Genomic DNA, 7,770 nt, shown 5'->3' on the forward strand with positions numbered 1-7,770 from the left:
CGAATTGGTTATATCTGCCTTTATATACAACAGAAAGTCTGTGATTTGAAACTAAGAATCTATGCTATTGTTTAGATGGATCAATTTCCCCAAAAACAAATGAGCCCAAGATGGGCTTTTTCAAAGGTTCTGGTTATTAACATTTTAATGAAATAGGTCCACTGTCCCACATAAGTCAAAAAATACTACATTACTAATATGATCAGTTCCATTTACCCTAGCAAGTGATAGCTATAGGTACCATGCCTAGACTGCAGTTTTTCTAGACAAGTAGCATTGTTCAGATATATATCTTGAAAACATATCAATGCAGGATGAGATTCCATGGACTTCCCATTGATTTTCTTCATTTCAGATAAGTCCATAGACCATTTGTCTTATTGTTCATTTCATACCACCTTCATTTTCTCAACGAATTGTTCTTGAGCACCTACTGTGTGGCATACGCTGTATTAAGTGCAACTTTAAATAAACTGATTCCAGAGACTGACTAGGAAAAGCAACAAATTTACTCTGATCAAACTCACTGAGAGACAAGAGAAATAGAAAGGGTGCTTTTCTTACCCTTTTCCAAAATAATTGAAGAATCAGTCTTGTTAAGTAGTAAAATGCCTCTCTTAATCCTCCCTCTTTCTAGATTAGCTTTGACCTATGTGTATGTTATTCCTGCTAAATGGGTCGAACAGGATAGGAAAGTTAATCAGCAAGCATGTGCAAGACAAGGTCACTCTGAAACGAAAGACATCCTTCCATATGCCATACTGTTATGTCTTGCCACTGCGCCCACACCACAACCCCCAACACATACTCCTGAATTTAACACCTTAAAAAGATTATCTGTGATTCCATTGGCAAATAGTATTCTTCTGCTTTTTAGATATTGAAGTCACTATGCACTTTGATATCCCATTATGTTAGGCAGGCACATTGCCCCAAAGCACACTGTCATTTCAGATCTCTTTCAAGTCTTATCCTGACCCCTAATCAGGGTATTTAAAACTAACAATTCCTTTAATTATTTCAGTTCTGATTATCATATCCAAACCAACCAGCTATTAGAGTTTGACACTTTGCTCACAGGAAAGGTGTCTTCTGAGCAGGTTCTGAGCCACTATGCAAAGCATTGATAATGCAGCAAGTCACCCATTCTATCAGTTGTTCTTTCAGTTAGTTGGTTGAATACAGCTCTTTTATAAACAAAGAGAATAATCAGTGATATTTACAGGGCCATTAGCTGACAGGTTGAAATCCTGCTGTGCATTGTGTGGGTTCCCAAAGCTTGCAGGAGTTTCTAAGTTCTTAGAAAATGTGCCTCCATAGTCATATTGGTTTAATAAACTAATAAATAGCATCTGAATCTCTTTGCGGCATTTTCTGGCTACAACATGAAGATGGGGAGGCTAGCTGAATACAAAAGCACAAGAAAAATGTAGAAGTTAGTATTTGAAAGAAAAAGAAATTCTGGATTATTGGCTATTAACCTACACTTGAAATGGAGAAAGAAATATACAGTCCCAGGGTTTCCTAATACATTTTCACTGTTCCAGAGAGGAATTTTACTATGACTCACTCCCAACCAACCACCAATTGTGTTTGTCTAGTTTGTCAAAGAGACTCGACTATCAACATTATTAAGAGGCATCTAAGGATATCATTTTTTCACAGTGTACAGACAATTTATACTGTTATAGGGAGGAGTTAGAATAATCATGACACCAATGCTTAGAGCACACCACCCCACCAATATTTCATGTTGGATATCGGAAGGTTAGTTCCACAAATTCATACTTCTCTTCCCTTCTTAAAGTCAGCTCACTCCATCATAAAAGTCTGAAACATGTCTTCTTCTATGTATTGTTGTAAACCCCTTTGAGGGCAGTTGTCACATTCATTCCAGTGTCCTCTGCCTGTGTAGCATCAGCTAATGTGGTGCTTTTCATGTGATAACTGCTTACCATGATCCCTGCTTCTGATGGTGCTACTGACTCCCATCAGGACATGAACTTTGGACCATGTTTTCTAATGTAGGTTGTTGTTTTTTTTCCAAAATATATGTGTTTTCTTATGAAGAACTCTTGGTTTGGCAAATGGCATGCTGATGGGTTTCAGTTAGTTATGTAATCTGCAGTCAGGAGAAATAGCTTGTCTTCAGTCTTCAGTTCAAAAGATTACTCTCAAATTCCAAAATCCTTCAAGTCTAGAACCCACATTGTGTTCCCATTTGTAAATGAAAAGAGAGAGCACAAATGAACAAAATGCCTCTTTCCAGAACACTGATGATAGGTAGAAGGAAGCGGAGGGACAATTTAAAAATAAGCATCAAGACTCTAGATAAACTGATATTCACTGTCTTTCTAAACTTCATCAGCATTCCCTGAAACTAATCACTCTTCCTTTTAATCCATGTTTTTTCACCTTCAGTCTTCAAATGAGACCTCTGACAAGTTTTTAAATGATCCTTCTATCAGCATAATCTTAATAATTCTAATAGCAAAAGATGGATTTGAATATGTGAAACTTTCAAATCAGTATATATACCCTCTTCAACACTGAATGTGCTCTTAATGTAATATGTATGCCATGGATTTCTTCTATACTCCATTCTGTATAACTATCGCTCACACTGTCCCACATTTGAAATAAAGAATGATATTTTATGTAGTTGGTGCAATTTGACAGTAAAAATTACTAAGGATAGTAGATAATCAAATTGAACAATCTGATGTCTGAGTTCTAAACAAATTCATTTTTATTAAGCTACACATCGATTCCCACTTCTGTGTTAAGTTCTTTACCTCTCTTCTTTTTTTGTTAACTTCCAATTCTCTTTTCTCTAAGCATACAATGTCCCATATAGCCTTGAAATCAATTTAGCAGACAGTCCTTTTGTACAATTTTATAATCTGCAACCTTTGCATTTCTATTCCTCCCTTTAATTCACAGAGAACAGCACATCTCCTTCAGAGAACACTGAAAATTGAAGCTACAAAAATATTAAAATATTCTCCAACATGGAAAATTGATTTAAAACATCGGTTCATACAAACATAAATGATCCATTTTTGTTGCTAGCTTCTAAAGGCCTCATTTTAATAATACATAGAAGGTCCTCATTATACCACAAAAAAGTCAAGGGAGACAATTTTCCTTGCCAGCCCATAAATTTATGCACTTTCCCATAGAGTTGGAAATTGTTACTAATATAATCTTTCTCTGAGATTCCATCCCTGTATACTTTATTTGAGGTCTGCTATCACCAACTCAAATCTAGATTGTCATAGGAACCAATATAAAAGCAAACACAAGTCATCAAAAAGAGAGGGCTATGATTGTTTTCTCACCACAAGTCAAAGTTACTTTCTCTATTTAATACTTAGAACTAATACAGCAATAAATATTTCAAAAATGTTCTTTTAATAGGCTGGTTTTTGAAAATCTTTCATAAGTTATTAGATGAAATAATATAGAATAAATGCAAATTATCAGTAATAATAAGAAATTTAGGAAAGGATAGGAGGCACAAATAGTGAAAAAGAGTAAATGGTAGAAGTTCAGGATCAATATTAGTACTTTAATATTTTTATAAATGAGTATTGATTATATGAATTATATATCAATTTGTTCCTGAAACTAATTACAGTGCCTACTATATATCTTCTATAGATGTATAGAAATAAAAGACACCAACCTCAAGGAAGTCAAGTGGGGAGAGCGGATACACAGATAACCCAGTGCAATGAGTACCATAATAAAGGGATGCGGGGATGGGTATCATGGAAGCACAAAGATGGGGCACCAGATCCTGTCTTGGGAGTAGGGAGGACTCAGTCAAGGAAAGGGTGTCAGATATGAGGAAATGAGGATATTTCAAAAATGAGGAAAGTGCTTATGCAAATAGAGATAATGAGAGCATGCCATATATACAGACTTCCAAGGCATTCTTGAGTTAAATTCTTGATACTGTCCCAAATTATATAATATGTATAAGGATTACCAGGGAACTGCTTTAAAAAAAAAAAAAAAAGATGGTGATGCAAGTGGCCAGAACCACACTTTGAAAAACTCAGATGGAATAGGTTCATTCATGGACACACAGGATGACCAACTGTCCCAGTTTGTCTAGGATTGAAAAGCTTCTCAGGAGGCAGATTTTCAGTTCTAAATCTGGGACAGTGTAGAGGAACACTGGATGATTTGTCACCCTAAGAATAGTATAGTAGAATTCCATTTCAAAATGTCTCTTTTTGAGAACTTAAAAAATAACTGCCATTTAGTGCAGCAATCTTATTACTGGGTATATATCCAAAAGAAAATAAATCATTCTAATGAAAGACTGATTGCAAAATGTGCAAAAAGAGACACATCCACTTGTATGTTCATTGCAGCACTATTCATGATAGCAAAAACATGGAATCAACCCAGGCGCCCATCAGTGATAGACTGGATTTTTAAAAAAATGTAGTACATATACACTTACTGATTTACATTGTTATCATGGAATACTATGCAGCCATTAAAAAAGAATGAGATTGGCCAGGTGCAGTGGCTCATGCCTGTAATCCCAGCACTTTGGGAGGCTGAGGCGGAGGGATCACAATGTCAGGAGTTTGAGACCAGTCTGGCCAACATGGTGAAACCCTGTCTCTAGTAAAATACAAAAATTGGCCAGGCATGATGGCACACACCTGTAATCCCAGCTACTTGGGAGGCTGAGGCAGGAGAACTGGTGAACCCAGAAGGCAGAGGTTGCAGTGAGCCAAGATCACACCACTGTACTCCAGCCTGGATGACAGAGCAAGACTCTGTCTTGAAAAAAAAAAAGGATGAGATTATGTCCTTTGCAGCAACATTGATGCTGCTGGAAGCCATCATCCTAAGAGAAGTAACACAAGAACAGAAAACCAAATACCGCATATTCTCACTTAAAGTGAAGGCTAAATATTAGGTATTTGCAGATATAAAGATGGTAATAATAAACACTGGGGACTACTTGAAGGAGTGGGAGTGAGGGAGTCAAGAGTTGAAAAACTAACTGTTGGGTACTATGCTCACTACCTGGGTGATGGGATCACTCAAATCCCAAACTTCAGCATCACTCACTATACTCATGTAACAAACCTGTGCGTGTATTCCCCGAGTGTAAAATAAAAGTGAAATTATAAAAAAGAAAAAATTTCTTTTTGATAATGCACATTGTTATGTCTTCTGATGAATTTTTTAAATGTCATACCCATTCTGCTCAGAGCTCTCCAGGGATAGTGATGAATTACAAATATTTGAAAATGCAGGGCATCTGAAGATTTTGCTTCTTGTATGAGAATGAAGAAGTGGCATATCAAAAACAGAAATCCCTCCCTCTGGTTTCTCATCTGGAGCTTTATTGGCAGAGCATAATTCCACCACTGATCAAAGAACTTTCCTTTTTCTGGAAATAAACTGAGTCAAATTTCACCCAGCCTCCCAGATCTAGGAGAATGTGGTGGTAGAGGAAATGAATCTTCCTTACTGATTGGCCATTTAAATCTGCAATCATCTGCTCATACTTATTTGCATGCACAATTAAACAACTTCACACAAGTGTCAACAAAACTATGGGACTCAGTCTAGTTGATATTTACATTATTAAACATCCAATTTTTTTTAAAATTCAACTAAAAATGTCACTTACTGATTTATGTTGTTGTCATCAATAGAAAGCCTTACCTTGAATGAGTAGTTATCATAGGCACCTAAGATAGTTAGTTATAAAAATATCAGAAATTTCATTAAAAATCACTACTATACGCAAAACTTCTAGTGTGTTCTAATATTAGAAATGTGTAGAAGGTATTGACTTCCATTGTTTGAGAAAGATTAATGATGAGGTTCCCTGAAGTTGACTCAGGGAATCTTAGTCTCAGTAGATTTTCAAGTTGAACAGTTCTCAAGGGTTAAACTGATACAGTTTGAATCTGTGTCCCTGGCCAAATCTCCTGTTGAATTGTAATCCCCAATGTCGGAGGTGGGGCCTGGTGGGAGGTGACTGGATCATGGGGTTGGATTTCTTGTGAATGGTGTAGCAACATCCCCTTGGTGTTGCCCTTACAACAGTGAGTGAGTTCTCCTGAGATCTGGCTATTTAACCGTGTGTGCACCTCCCCCCATGGCAGAAGGCAAAAGGGAAGTGATGTGCTTGCTTCCCCTTTGCCTTCTGCCATGACTGGAAACTTCCTGATGACTCCCCGGAAACAGATGCCACTATGCTTCCTGTACAGCCTGAAGAACGATGAACCAATTAAACCTCTTCTCTTTATGAATTATCCAGTCTCAGGTATTTCTTTATGGCAGTGCAACAATGGCTTAACACAAACTGGATAGTCATTAAAATCTATACTTTGGAGAGGAATTGAGTAAGCTCTTACAGTATGTTTTCAGAGAGTTAAAAGCACAGCATGAAATGCCAATGCTAAGACAGGGAAATCAATACAGGTATAATTGGCTTAATTTAAGAAATATTCTAAAATTCACAGAATGATAACGAGTATGTATCTTATCTGGCATCTGGTGTGTACCAGGCACCATGCAAGGTGCTTTAGACACATACGAACAGGTTAATGAGAGTTATTAGCAAAATAAATAATCATTTTACATCATATTAGCATGTCACCACTTAGAGATACCAATAATGCTGTCATTGACTTACATTTCCCTTTCTTCATTCTAAGTGCCCTTCCAGAGATTCCTTTCAATGTCTTAGGCAACTTTCAGTTCATAATTAATCATACACTTCCTCACAACATTCTTATATTAACTTCACTTTGACAGAAAGAAGCCCAGATTTGAAAAAAAAAATAAACAATTAGGTGAACCCCTTCTCCCATTTCTTCACACAACATATAGGCATAAGGTACCTCATGAATGCCAGCCTAGGTTAGTTATCAATGTGACGATTGCCATGAGAGTGTTATGGCCAAAGCATATCATTTAGCACTAAATATTTTCTGCCAGTCTGGCTTATCTACATGGCATGTGACCAAACTAAGAAATAGTTTAAGCCAAATACATAATATCTTGATGAACAGGTCTGGACAACATCTTTAAATAGAACTTCAAAAGTAATGTGGATAAGAGGTATTATAATGAGATAGATGTGGCGAAATCGGATGAAAGAAAGACAAGGAAGGAGTCAACACTGAGTCTTCTCATGAATGTAGTCATTTCAGCTTTTTTCACATATTCTCCAGGAAGACTGCTTTTTATCCTTTTTACCTTGATAGTCTCTCCAGTTTTTCTGCTTCCATATTTTATATGCAGACTAACATGCTGAATGCCTTAGTGTATCTAATAAAGTCTACATTGATGCAGAATATAGAGTACAAGAATTATGTCCTGGCTTTTGTATATTAATAGCCCTGTTCATAAAAACCCAGGCCCATGCCAGCCTTTTAAACCACGGTCCTGTATTGTTTCCATTTACTTAAGGTGTGATTCAGAGTGATGGTTTCACCAGCCATTCCTCAGCAGGTATTCATGTGCTTTGGATTTGGGGAGCACATGGATTGCCCAGCACTGTCCCTGTTGAACATCAAATGTCAGACTTTTTTTGACAGATCATTTTTCTAATTGGTCAGCGTCACCTTGGATTCTACTCTTGTCTCACAAGAAATTTTCAGCTTTTAATTCCCCCATCCTCCTGCCCCATTTCCCAGTGTGGTGTCGTCCACAAATTTAGTAGGAATGTATATATTTCTCTCATTCCAGACCTTGCAGGAAAAAAAAACACGAAAAGCT

The sequence above is a fragment of the Aotus nancymaae genome, unplaced genomic scaffold (genome assembly GCF_030222135.1).
Source record: "Aotus nancymaae isolate 86718 unplaced genomic scaffold, 86718_ANA_hifiasm-v0.15.2.pri h1tg000004l, whole genome shotgun sequence".
In the NCBI taxonomy this organism is placed as follows: Eukaryota; Metazoa; Chordata; class Mammalia; order Primates; family Aotidae; genus Aotus; species Aotus nancymaae.